The sequence below is a fragment of the Saimiri boliviensis genome, chromosome 3, assembly GCF_048565385.1.
Source record: "Saimiri boliviensis isolate mSaiBol1 chromosome 3, mSaiBol1.pri, whole genome shotgun sequence".
Taxonomy (NCBI): domain Eukaryota; kingdom Metazoa; phylum Chordata; class Mammalia; order Primates; family Cebidae; genus Saimiri; species Saimiri boliviensis.
In genome coordinates, this window is record NC_133451.1 from 60,615,486 (window position 1) to 60,630,533 (window position 15,048).

Genomic DNA, 15,048 nt, shown 5'->3' on the forward strand with positions numbered 1-15,048 from the left:
TGTTTCCTCCTGACTCATTAACAACAGTTTCTGTCCTAGAAGTATCTCATTGCATAATAGGGAAGCTGCTGTGGGTATGTCCAGCCTGCACATGTGCCACTGTACTACCCTCTGTGGGCATGCTTGTGTGAGGGAATCTGGAAATGCACAGAAAAAAAATAAATATCACAGCTAAAGAGATCTGAGAAGGCCTTTCACCTGGTGAAACTGAATGAGTTCTGTGTTGTGTATCTGCATTTTGACTGTGACCCACCACAAGAGGTTAGGTGTGGAATTTTTTCCTTTTGATATAATATGGGTGCTCAAAAGGTTTCAAATTTTGGAGAATTTTGGATTTGGGGCTTTCATTTTAGGAATGCTTGACTTGTATAGGTTAAGGGGTAACAGATATTTCAATCATGAAAACAACTCTACAGAATGGGTATGGCTATCTTTATTTTACAGTTGAGGTGAGCATGCATGAGGAAATTTAGATAACTTTGCCCACTTTACACAGTTGATGAAAGACGGAGCCAGGCTGTGAACTCATGACTGACCCAAAACACATAGGATACCCCCTGTTGCCACTGTGCAGTATTGAAAAATCATCACTTAGCTTCCCAGAGCCCAGGGTTACACATCTATAAAATGCAATGTTTTTATCATTCTTAACTATTCCTGCATAAGGCTGGGCACTAGAAATCTGTCAAGCATAGGCTTCTTTCCTTAGCTTGAATGTTATGCAATGTCATGTTAACTTTTTGTGTGTGTGTGTGTTTTTAGGAACACAATAAAGAAACAATCTCAACACGTAAAAATGAAGAAAACATTAAAAACAAGTAATTTACTACATTTGATTAAAAATATTCTCAAAAAACTAAGAAAATACCACATGTATCAGGTAGGAGAGACCACATGAAAGCTCTCACCATTCACATTCCTCTTGGAATATTTTGCTGCCTTTAATGATCTGTCATCCTGGATAGAGAAGAATATAACACAGGCAAAGGGATTCTGAAGATGAAGTCACAGAAGGTAACTGTGTAGTCCCTAATCTGAGTAACTCCATGAGTTTTTTGTTTGTTTCTTTGTTTCGGAAAGTTTCTGAGGCTTTGGGAAGCTGCCATTTAAAATGACCAGTTGTACATTTGTCAGGTAAAATATGTTCTATGATGGATTATCCAGTTGCTAGTAAGCAAGACAGGGGCAAAGAAGTCAGTGATTGGCCCTATTTCAAGTATGGTTTCCACTATTATGTTGATTGACAATTCAAATAAAAGTGGTTGTTTAGATTGAAACTTCAGTTCAAAGGACTTAAATGTTAGAAAAAAAACCTCTTATATCTACCTGCAAAGAAACAACTGAAGCAAGCCTGGGTGTCAAACAAGGAAACGGTAAGAACTGTAGTGAACTGAAATGCACACAGCCTGCCAAATCAGCCACAAATAATTTCCAACTAATGTTTGTCAGAAAAGAATGTGGATACAGATTTGCCAAATCTTTGTATTGTTCAAGAAAAAGGAAGAATGTGGATATTAATCCAAACATTAGTGTGAGTTATTTTAATTTTCAAAGGCTAGTTCCAAATTAAAATATTGCAAAAAAAAAAAAAAACTGTAGAAAAATAAAAAAAGGAAAGAAAGGGAATTACGTCTTCAGTAAATACTCAGTCTTCCAGTCACTAGCGTAAAAATACTGGAAAAAAAATAATATCTTTTGTCCCTCAATTTTACTATGGTATTTTTTTCAAAGTTTATTTGGATAAATAACTGTAACCATTTATCAGAAAGAAAGCCCAATATATTGGCTCAAAGTTGTATAATAACTTGTTGTTTTAGAATGATGTGTGTAACACTGCAGTGCTGGATATGCACGCATATCCTAAATCTATGCAACACGTCTTGTGTACTTGTATATTGATGTACTTGGGTTTTGTAAGAATTAAAGAAGATCATCATTTTAAATCAGCTATTGAATTTCTTATAGGAGATGCTTGATACATGGAAGTTGCTATATTTTCATAGTCATTATGTGAAGTACTATAATTACTAACAAAGTCATACTTAAAAAAATGAATCCCATCTAGAAGGCAGAGAGAACAGTTATTATTTTGATCTGTACTTTAATAGATGAAGAAAGAGAAACAGGATATTTGGAAGAGAAATGAGGGAGAGACAGGCAGATACGCACACACACACAGGAAAGAGAGAGGCTTACTCAAGATTTAAAAAAATAAAAAACAAAAAACTAGACTTTGATCCAGATTATCTGATTCAAAGATTCAGACATCGTTGAAATATTCTTGGACCAGCTCTGACATGTAAAAAGCTTGGAAATTTTCACTTCCATTTTTTGAAAAAAGAAAAAAAAAAAAAAGAAAAGCTGAACAAAGTGAAAATCAACAACTTTTCTTAGACCTGTCAGAGAAGTTGGGTTGCAGGGCAAACCACACATATGAATTTGGAGAAAGACTGAAGTCAGATTCACCACTGAGATCTGCTTCTTTGTAGCAGAAACCACTGAAGCCAAAACTGGTAGGAACACTTTGATGGTAATTTTGATTAACTTCTGGAGGTTATTCACATGCTAGCATGAGAATAAGAAACTCCTGGGCTCCTCAGACTAAGGGGGTATCCCAGATATGACTTTTACTCCTCGGAAATCTCAAAGCAGCTCATGACAAAGACTGAAGGAAAAAAGTAATATTAGAATATGATAGTAATAAAAAATAGAAAAATAATATGGTAGAAGGTGACAGGACCTTGTTCCATTGAATAATTTTTGCAAAGAATGTCCTAGAAATACTAGAAACTGAGAGTTTAAGAATGGAACGCTTGACATGAAAGTACTGCAGATTTTTTGCAATGTAAAGTCCAATCTATAACCAGCGAGTGGTTGAGGTGGTAGGCAGGTCATATTAATTAAAGGAGAGAAGTGAAAAAAAGAGAGAGAAGCCACTCAATAAGATGCATCATTTATGTGGTATTGAAATTACCGAAATTTATGATAAAGGTATTATTGGAGAGTGGAACAGCATTTTAGAAAATAAATTTTTATAGGATGAAGGGAGATACTGTGTCAATGACTGTATGTATTAAAAATATTAGAAATATTAAAAAATAAGCTGAGCATTCAACTTAAGAAGTTCATATGAAGATGGTCAATCTCCAGATAAATATCATATGAATCCAAACCATTTTATAATCATTCGGCACACACACACACACACACACACACACACACACACACACACACACGGTCACACATAAAGCATGATGTTGCCAAGAGTTAAAGAAATACTCACATACACTGTTTATGGACCTGCAAAGTAACACAACGTCTTTGGAGGCAAATTTTATTTTAGCTGATGAATGTGATAATATCTTGACAGATAGGCCCAGCAATTCTACTTGTAAGAATAGTTCCAAGAGCTCCATTTCCCATACTGCCTTGGACTTAAAAGTTTTGTGAGTGGTTCAATGAAAAAGAAAGAGGTGGAATAAACCTAAATGCCCATCAACAATAGATTGGATAAAGAAAATGTGTTACATGTGCACTATGGATTACTATGCAGCCATAAAAACGAGATCATGTCTTTTGAAGAGGTGTGGAGGAGCTGGAAAACATTATTCTTAACAAACTGATACAGAAACAGAAAACCAAATCCCTTACATTCTCACTTGTAAATGAGAACTGAATGATGAGAACACATAGAAACATAGAGGGCAGCAACAGACACTAGAACTACCAGAGTGGAGGGTGGGAGGAGGGAGAGGACAGGGAAAAATAACTAACGGGTAGTAGCCTTAATACTTGGGTATTAAGAGATAAGCCACACAAGAAACCCCCATGACACAAGTTTACCTGTGAAACAGACAAGTACTTGTACCCCTGAACTCAAAAGTTAAAAGAAAAACAACAAAAGAACCAGATGCCTAAAATGTAAAATAAAACAAAACCCAAAAATTGTTCCAGGCTCCTCTAGGGAGGGTCCTGGGAAAAGGTTGTTAGAAGTATTCAACAATTGGCTGGGTGCAGTCAATCACTCTTGTAATTCTAGCACTTTGGGAGGCTGAGTCGGGTGGAGGTCAGGACAAGCCTGACCAACTTGGTGAAACTCTGTTTCTACCAAAGCCAAAATTAGCCGGGCATGGTGGCAGATGCTTGTAATCTCAACTACTCGGGAGGCTGAGGCTTGAGAATCCCTTGAGCCCAGGAGGCGGAGGTTGCAGTGAGCTGAGATTGTGCCACTGCATTTCAACTTAGGGGGCAGAGTGATACCCTGACTAAAAAAAAAAAAAAAAAAAAAAAAAAAAAAATTCAAGAATTAAGTAAAAATAAAGAGATTCTTACCACTCAGGCCCAATGGCCATAGAGAAACCCCAGCACATAGGAAAAACTAGAATGCTAAGAATATTTATTAACAAAAAATGTTCATCACAATAAGAAAGTGTCAGCTGAAATATACATATAAAAGAAAAGTATGTAAATAGCAATATATTTATATAATGGATTATATAAAGTTCTCAAAATGAATACGTAGATATAACATAAAGCAGTAAATTTCAAGAACAAATCATAGAACCAAAATAAGAAAGACTACATGTTCACAAAATGTAATAAGAAACATGTCAAATGATACTAAATTTGTTTCCTATATATGTGTACATAGATAAAAAATGAGAAATTCTCACCATATTCCACATATTCTGATAGTGTTTATTCATCTGGGGTATGTTTCAAAGAAAAATGGCAATAGAAACAATGCAGAGTTTCAAATCTACCTAAAATATTTTAGCTCTTTAAATGTATCTGAAGCAAATATGGTAAATTTTTAATATTTTATTAAGATGTATAATATTTTAGATTTTAAGTTTATATACTTTATATTAAATTATAGTTTATTTCTATATAATTACATTTGGACAACTTTATTAACTTTTAAAATTGATTAAATAAGATAACTAAAAATTATCTGTATGAACAATAGCCACAAATAGGGCATATACTCCATGATAGTGATGATTTTCATCCTTCGCTACCAAGAACACTTTCCATTTAGCCTTAATATTTTGTTCCAAATATAAAAATAAAATAAACCATCAGTTAATTGCAATTAGTCTATATAATGGTTGGTTGACTTGTAGTCTAAAATACACATTATAAAACAGGTTCTGTACATAACCAATAAACAATCAAAATCTTGCTATACAGCTATTGCTCGACTTACGACCACGATCGGTTCCGGCAGACCGGTCGTAAGTTGAGTTTGCTGTACCGAGTCTGGGATAACAGTTGAAATGGTGCACGCGGAGATGGTAGTGCTGCAGGAAGCTGGTCCGCACTGTCTTACACACAGCTGGGCAACGTTTGCACTGCCAGATGCGGAGCAGTCGTGGCTAGCGATTGTGGTCGTAAAGCTGAATGGTCGTAAGTTGCATAGGTCGTAAGTCGATCAATGCCTGTATATGTTTTTAGATTACAGAAAACAAGTTGCAATGCTTAGAGACAAACTGGCTACACAATAAATAATATCATTTATTTTTTAAAAGAGTGCAAAAGAAAATTTTCTCCCTAAGTGTTGCCAGAGGAAATTTTCCTGACAATTCTTGTATTTTAGATCCAATTGTATGCATGTACTTTTCTGTTAACTTGAGGTTCTTGAAGGCCAGGGTTATTTCCTTTATTTTTGTGACTTTAGAAGCTGCACCTCAGTCAGAAACATCCTAGTGGCCTTATAAAGGTGTAAATTGAAGTCATCTCAGATGCAATAAGGGGGAAGAAAGACAAATAAAAGAATAACAATTCACAAAATGATTCCATATTTTAGTTCTTGCATATGCTAATAAACAGTAAAATGCTAGAAATCTGAAAATGCAACAAAACTAAACAAAATAAATGCAAAAAACACCTGATTGGCCTCTTAGGCTGTTTCTCCACACTGATATTAACACAAGATCACAACCAAACATAAAAGAGCCTTCTGCTATTTACGAAATCCAGGTTATCATTGTCCTTAAAAATATTTTAGGCCATCTTTACTTTATTTAAATATATACTCCACACAATATGCGACATGTCTGCTCTTTCCAAAAAATATAAATCTACAACTGGCACTGCAAGCAGAAAATTAAGAAAATATAATTCCCTAATAAAAACAAGAAAAATGGAGGCCAAGAACTTCCAGGACAGAAACGGAAAAAAGTAAGTGAAGTTTTTGAGATTGTATTGCTTTTTCTTTTTAAATAATGACATCATCTCTGTGTCAGAATAAATTTTGTCAGCACACAGATTTGCATGTTTAGTGATGTTTTTAGGAATTTCATACACAGAATTTTTAGTTACAGATAGACACTTTATTCAAGGATACACTTGGAAGTGTATAAAAAAGGCAACCAAATTTCTATTGAGTTTGCTATTGAAACTGTAAAATTTGATGTTCTCTTACCGTAGGTATTGCAGTACTAAATATCACTTACTTTTGAGTGTGCTTTTACTTTCTTCTGTCCAGTAGGTAATGTGCTCTATTAAGAGATAGTCTTTTATCATCTACCTTCAAAATAAATAGTTAACACTGTCTGCAGTGCAGGTGTTTAACATTCTAAACCATTTCTAGCCAATAGTAGTAAAAAATAATGAATGTCTTTTGACAAGCTTAAAAATTATCTTTTCAGAATGATTTCCTGAAGGCATATCTTTGGGTAATATAGAAGCAAAATCTAAAAATATTTTTGATTACTTGGCATATATTCTTCAACAATAGATTTATTTTAGAGAAAATCCCTATTTTTCTTTAAAAGTTGTAAGCAATGTGTCTGTAAGTTTTGGCTAATCTCAATATTGTAAATTTTGGAACAAATCTCAGAGCAGATCATAAAGAAGCAACTACATCTAAATAAAGGGTTGCTGATGTATTACCTAACTACTTGAACAAGATGGTAAACAAAATGCCCTTTCAACTGAAAGATATTAGATTGGTTAGGGATGTTGATATATAAAATGTTTCATCCTGGTCTAAGATATTTTGTTTATTGCCTTTTGATTGAGTTTCTATATGTATTTGATCTAATTAGTATAACCTTATTGTATTGATAAGTCAAGTTATTTTCACATTGAATGACCTCTTACTTTTCTCGGGTGTTAGTATTTGCAATATTGACATCAGTGTGTGTGTGTGTGTGTGTGTGTGTGTGTGTGTGTGTGTGTTTTCTACATAGCCAGTTGCTGGTCTTTAATTTTTTTTTTTTCTAGGAAGAGGCCCTGAGACATTGATTATAGCTAGTTCTTACATTTTACAATACTGTTTGTCCAGTTGACTTGCTATAGAGAAAAGTCTAAATAGACTAAAAAATCCCATTTCTGTTAATCCAAATAACATAGTTGAGAGCAACTCAGGGGCAGTGTTTTGTTTTGGTGCAATAGGTATTTTAAAACTCCATGATATTATAGAGATAACAACTCACAGTGACACTACTCCATGAATAGGGCATGAGACAATCAAAAATTAGGTCATCTTAAAATGAAATAATTTTGAACTTCAACTTTTCATCTCTTTTTGTAGGTAGTTCCATATTAGAACTATTTTCTGTCAAATATTATTTTATACATCATTATGTTGCAGTCAGTTTTGCATAAGCAGTCAGTTTTACGTAAACACACAGACACACATACTAAAACCTGACTACGATAGAAATAATCCTTCAAAAATATTGCTGAAAGAAGTAACTAAAATGCACATTTTCAAATCAAGGAATGACGTAAGAATATGTTTTGTACAATGAAGTTAAATCTAAAAATAATTATTTAGAAGATAATACGTCTTTGTAAATTTCCCCTTGATGTTACTAACATATATTTAAAAATGGAGCATAAGATATATCTGCATGGTTAGAAGTTTTGGAACCATAATAACATTTTAACCAAATTTGTATAGCATTTTCAAAAGCCATATGAACAAATAGTAATTAAAAATAAATGCACTCTCTTTACATGGAAAGCATTATAATAATTTAAAGTCATTTATTTCTGTTCTGAGTCTGCCAATATCTAGTAAATTACAGGTCAAAAAAATGTTTATAAATGTAATTAAAATTTTCAAGGCATCATGTGCTTATGAATACAAAAGAAGTCACAGCAGCAGTGGAACCCAACTTTGACTGGCTTATTACTTCTGCTTTTTAATTGAAAGGACTCCCTTGTTATTGGGAAACTGTTTGAAGAGATATTATGAATGCAGAAATTCCACAATGCCTGCATTGCTCCTCTCAGCAGCACCAATGTTCTGCTGCTCCACACTAGTCCAGTCTGGTGCTGACCTGCTTTGTGCTGCTTCACCAGCTGTAAAGGTTGCTGCCATTATTATATTAAGGAACATTATTCTGCCCCTTGGTGCAGAAATGTTCTGTGCTAATGACCTCCAAGAGCCACAAAATGGCAATTCTGAGCACTGCTCTGAAAATAAGAAAATGGCCCTCCTCATGTCATGTTAATGACATGCTTTTTAGGTCTTGTGTTTTTTTTGCACATTTCAGTGACACATCTCTTTTCATTTTGCTCACAGCATGTTCAAGACTAGACTCAGATATATTATAACTGAAATTTGCTTTAAAATACTTAGTAGACATATGCGTGCCACATATGTTTCATCTATACCTTTTCAATAGTTTTAAAATTGAACTTCCCTAAACTAACCCGAAGCTCACGTTCCGGTAAGAACTATAAACAGACTTTAGCACTCTATTTCTGATCAAGCATAGGTATTACTAATTAACATAATGGATTTTAGAAATGATTTTGTAGGTTTAAAGATTGGCATCCAAAATGTAGGAATTGAGTATCCTTTATAGGAATAAAATATAGCCAACAGTCTTTGAAATGAGCCTCTTAAATTAGGATTCAGGGCAATCCTGTGTACAAATGATTATCTAAGAATTCTGCCTCCTGACTCAGACTTTAAGGTTGGGTGTACGGTGCCTGAAGAATACTGATACACTTGCCTCTAGTGAAACTTTTATTCTAGCCACTCTCAGAACACCTAAAACGATATGGAGTTGAGGCTTTATTGAGATTACAGAACAGGTTGTTTGACTGTTTCTGTGCCTGCTTACTAATAAATGTGTGTATATAGCAGAATTCAATCTGCAACTTGGTTCCACAGAACATGGCTAGAAAAGGCAGGGGGTTGGGGAAACAGCGAGTGCCTACATGGTCCTCATGTACATTTTACAATTCAAAGCTAAAAATATTTTCTATTAAGAGTTTCAATAAAACTTAATGTTGAAATTAATGATGGAAATAGTATAGGTCAGTTTGTGCAAGGTAACAGCCAACAAACACAGTTCAACATCTCTCAAAAGCTTTGATGCTAAATCTCACCTGTGGTGTCCAATTTCTTATTCCCCTTGAATGAATTATTACAAGGTTAGTGGCACAGTGTGCATGTTAATTAACCAAAGTTGGTGCATTCTACAAATACATATTTCAACATATATTCAATGATGTCTGTGTTTCCAATTGGATAGATCAATTGCGTTTTTCTAGTTCCTGTGTATACATTGAAACCATTTATAAAAGGCCTGTTCTACTGTTTTTCCACTTAGGTCCAGGAATAATAATCACTCCTAACATAATAAGGTAATAACTTCACCATATATGACAAATCTATTTATAATACAATATGAGCTAGATGTGACTTGTAACACAGTTTTTTTCTTTTTCAGAAAGTAGGAGATTGAGCTACAGATAATATAGGGGTATCATCAATCAGTCTCCTAAGAAATATTTGTGCTTGTCGGTTTTGATATCTTAGGATCTGTGCTAATTTCAGCCAATTTAACTGAAAATAAAGTGTTTTTGGGATTTTCACTTTACCAGATTCATCTATGTTAATTAATAGGCAAATAAACAAAGCAAAACAACTTTTTTTCCCCTAAAATCTCGTTTCTTTCTTCATCTGGGTGAACACAGATAAACTTCCTCCCCAATGTTTGTGCCAAGGTTCTATCTTGAGTGTTAGATAAAACACAGGATACCAGTTAAATTTGAATTTCAGATACACAACAAATAATGTTTTAGTATAAGTATGTATGATGCAATGCTGGAGATATATTTAAAGAACTGCTTTTCATCAAAAATCCAAATTTAAGTAGGTTTCCTATTAAATCTGGCAATGCAAATTATATAGATACACACTCAATTATAGATTTATGTAATTTAGGCACTAAAAATATATATATTGAAGTAAGTGACATATATCTATTTCTCCAATCTGTATAAATTGAAGACTTGTTTATTCTCCTGCAAATGTTGATATTTGTCCCAATTCTGCAGATGCATGGCACATATACCTCTTACCCAACACAATTTTCCATAGATCTTTTAGTTTAAGAATACTTTGAGGCCGGGCGCGGTGGCTCAAGCCTGTAATCCCAGCACTTTGGGAGGCCGAGGCGGGTGGATCACGAGGTCAAGAGATCGAGACCAGCCTGGTCAACATGGTGAAACCCCGTCTCTACTAAAAATACAAAAACATTAGCTGGGCATGGTGGCATGTGCCTGTAATCCCAGCTACACAGGAGGCTGAGGCAGGAGAATTGCCTGAACCCAGGAGGCGGAGGTTGCGGTGAGCCGAGATCCTGCCATTGCACTCCAGCCTGGGTTAACAAGAGCGAAACTCCGTCTCAAAAAAAAAAAAAAAAAAAAAAAGAATACTTTGACTACAAAAGCCAATAAAAAATCAGAAATAAATCCTTCTCCTGGGCACAAATGTGAACTAAACTCTAAGCTGACTGATTTGCAGAGCTCAGCTTCCCATCAGCTAGCAAGTCTTTGCTTTTAATTACATTTTTTTTTTCCTTCTCTTTCTGTATACAGTGTTTTTGGTTCTTTGTTCTTAATCTTGTTAACTGAATTAGTCACAAGAACTGATTTTTCATTTTACGTTTCTGGTTTTTATCTGTTAGATAAACTGCAAATATCGACTGTCTATAAAAGAAAATTATTTTATGTGTTATACTCCATTTTTTTCTAGTGCTTCTCTACTCTCTTTCCTTTGCAAATGTGAGATATTCTATATTCTCATCAATTGTGTTAGGGACCAAAAGAACCTCAGTGAATTTCTTTATAATAGGTTGCACTTAGACATTGTTCTCTAAGGAATTTAGTAAATATAGCTAACATTATCTAATTAACTTTCACAGCATACATGTAAGGCTGAGTTATACTACTCTTGCAGCTTCCGAATGATGAAATGACCATAAGGTCACATAGCACGTTATCAGAACTTCTCAGATTGTTAAAAGGAGTTCATAGAACTTCTGATAGTTTCCCTAACCCTTCTCTCATTTAAAATCCAGAAGTATCTTTTTTCTGAGATCTTCCCACAGGTTTCCCCTTTTCATAGCCCTAGTTCATGCTCCCAAATTATTTAGTTTTTAAATAAATAAATATCACTGTAATGTGCTATTTTGAAATAAATATATCACAGTGGAAATAAGGACTGCACTTTATAGGTTGTTGGTTAACTGTGCTACTATATGGGCAAGTTATTCAAACTTTCTGAGCCTCACTCAGTTCTTTCATGTGTTGAAAATATATATATATTTTTTCTGAGTTGTTATAGGAATGTAGAGTGCTGCACATAAAGCACTTGACACAATTTCCACTACTTAGAAGGTAGTTGGTAATCTTCATCGTTATTAGGTGTAAATCCTTCTAAATTTTACCAAAGAAATTTATGTGTAAGAAAAAACATGGCAGACCAACATATTTAGGTTTAAATTTGCTGTATGATTTGGGATACATTACTTACTTTTATTAAATCTTAGCTTTTTCATCTATAAAATAATTGAAATAGTAATCATATCTTGCAGTTGTAAAGATTAAATTACATGAACTTTGAAGATGTGCCCAGCATGATGCTGATAGAAGAGAGGCAATAAATTATTGTTAGTGAAAATACTAAAGAGAATAATATCTTCAGAAAATTTCAGTCCCTTTAAAGCTCCTACTGGCCTGCAAACTTACTTGCAGATATTTTGAGGATGCCCATTAGTAAACACAAAAAATAATTTTTGTTAACTCTTCTTAATTATGTAATTTATGTATTTTAAAATAGTTATTATTTGTGAAACAAAATGCAATTCCCTGGAGAATCTCAAGGTCCTGAAAAGTTATGTTCTAATTCCAACATAAAGAAGTATTCTCTAAAATAAAATGGGTTTATGCTTTCATCAGTTTCTCTTATCTGTCTGGACTTTGGAGACTAACCTATTTGATCATATAACACACTACACTTGGGCTATTTATAAGTTCAGTAATGTTAATTTCCTATGTGTACTTCTAGGGGTCATCTTTAAGATTTTGTTCTTACTGCTTATTTTAGTGTTCATTACAATATTTTGTGTATTACAAATTCACATAAAGACAATAAACACCACTTCCATTTTGACCTGTCACCTTGGATGTTCCATTTCAGTTTCAAAAATCACAATTAGTTTTTATTGTTATCCCAAAGAATGTTTTAATATCTTTCTCTGAATTTAGAGGTTATGTTTCATAATTCATATGAGAATGTGATGGTCAAACCACCATTTAAATAAAAATAAAAAGAATTTAACTTGAAACTCAGGCAAAAAAAAGAAATTACATACCATAATTATTTCTTCTTTACAAAATTCAATTTATTAATTATTCATTGCTTTTAAAGTCATAATAGATAAATTAAATTTTAAAATTAAAATGAATGTATTTGAATATCGTAGAAGAGTTTGCTTTATTGCATTTTTTCCTGGCCATTTCTAAACACCCTAAACTTCGTAGACTACTTTACTAACATTTTATGTTTAATAAAATTTTATTAAAGCTATAAGTTTTATACTTGAATAGCATCTGTCATGCTTTAAATTGACCCAATGGAGTGGTTTTATATCATAAACATGAATGATAAGAGAAAATTTGACTCAGCTTAAATATATGAAAGGTTATTTTAAATCACACCCTTCACTGAAGTTATTGATAAATCTTAAACTTGATCACAATAAGATGACAGCGTAGGATCGATCATGCCTTCAGGTATTCATGCAAAAACCCTATAGAAATCAACTACTAATTGTTTGGAGTTTTGTATGAACCTTTGAGAGTAGAAATTGGCTTAAAATCCTATTTAAATCACTCCAGTCTTAGCTTGGAATGTGATAGGAAAATTTGTACCTCTCCTTGGGAAAATAAAATCGAAAATTAGTTAAAATTGAAAAAAATGGAAAATTTTTCTTTCTTTCACTCCATTGCATTTTCTGCTAAACTATCTTCTTGAACATATAAATAATTTTATTCAGCACTCACCTAAATTAGTAGTAAACATTCTAATTATAAATTTATTTGGCTAGTGTTGAAAGCCTATACATTAAATCAATCTTCTATAGGCCACAGACAGATGTTGTGTAAATTAGATTATACTGTCAGAAATAGAAGGTATATAAGTTTGTGTGTATTTTCTACCATGTGATAAAAAAAGAAAATGTATTAAACCAGTTTCTCTGGCTCCTCTAACTTGGCAATGTTCATGCAATTATCACAGAACTCAACCTTCAGGGTCTTCAATGACAGAGAGATGCATCACCAGATCTCCCCTACATGGCTGAGGCACAGATTCCTTCAGCTGGCAGAAGTGCTGCCTACAAAACTACATCATATATTGTTTCTGGATTATCTTCAGAGGAAAGGAGCTGCCACACTAAAGTTTATGGCCTTTTTCTAGAGCGGCTCATATCCAGTGACTATTGGATAAAAGAGGTAAAACTTGGTTCATTTACTGCAATTTGAGAGACTTCCATAGGCCATTCTAGCTCCCGGGCTTGCCAGGGGATTATCTGAGCCTTCTATTGAGACACTTCATGGTCCAGCTTCTCCATCTGCTTAATCTTGCTTCCCTTGCTTCATGCTGGTGTAGACCCTAAGTGCATTCTCAAATAAACTTTCTGGCTCTTAGTCTGTGGTTCGCAAACAATGGCAGCATTGGGCATATCTCCATGAAGAACTGGTGAATCACTCTCTGTGGCATTATAAGGAGCATATTCTTCAAAATGCTTGGTGATTAATTTATTAGTAAACCTATGCATTAGTAAGGCTATGCAATTTATTAGTAAATCTATTACTTTATTTATAAACCTCTAGGTTCATTTGAATGTTCCTTTCAGTCAACAAACCCAGACCAGGCCTTGCTAGTGTGGCCTACTCCTTACTATTCATGGTTCATTAATGTTTGTCTTGTACTTTAAAAATTCTGAAAAGTAAAATACTCTGTGTCTTATATTTTGAAAGATATATAAGTGAATAAAAGCATTTAGGCATTAACTCATTTATTCATCTGAGATATATACTATATCTACCCTCATTTAACAGCTAAACTAAAACACATACTACTTTAATTTACCCAAAGCCATACAACTCATAAGTGGGTAAGCTGAGATTTAAATCCCAACTGTCTTGCCATGCAGAATTCAGGAAGGGAAAAGAAATTTAAAAGTGTCAATGTGGATTTGAATTATGTAAAACATATTTAAGCAACAGCATATTCAACAGTTCCGTGAAGTCTGTGGCTGGAAAAGTACATTGATGACAAACCACCAGGACAAGACATTTGGTTTTTACTCTATGTGAGTGCAATCGGTAACTACATTGTTTTGGAAAGTAAACTGATAGGATAATCAGGGTGTGTAAGAATATAATATTTAATATTTTCTTAGTGATTATTTCAGAAACTGGCTACACCTAGAAATCCATTGACATCTAATAAGTTTTGCTGTAGCATGCTTTAACTTCCTCTTTTTCATTTCTAGGTTAATGAGGACTCCTCTGAATAGAGCAAAGATGGCTCACGAGCCTTTTATTTCTGTGAATTAATTCATTTAATGGAAGTAAATATAAATTTTAGGGGTAGAGAAATTAAATTTTTCTGAATTACATAACTCTTTTGGGGGTTTATTTATTTGAGGGTGGCTATTACTCCTGAACACAAGACTAACTTAAGAATGCAGTGCCAACTGAAAAGAATAAAGTACCATGAAACTA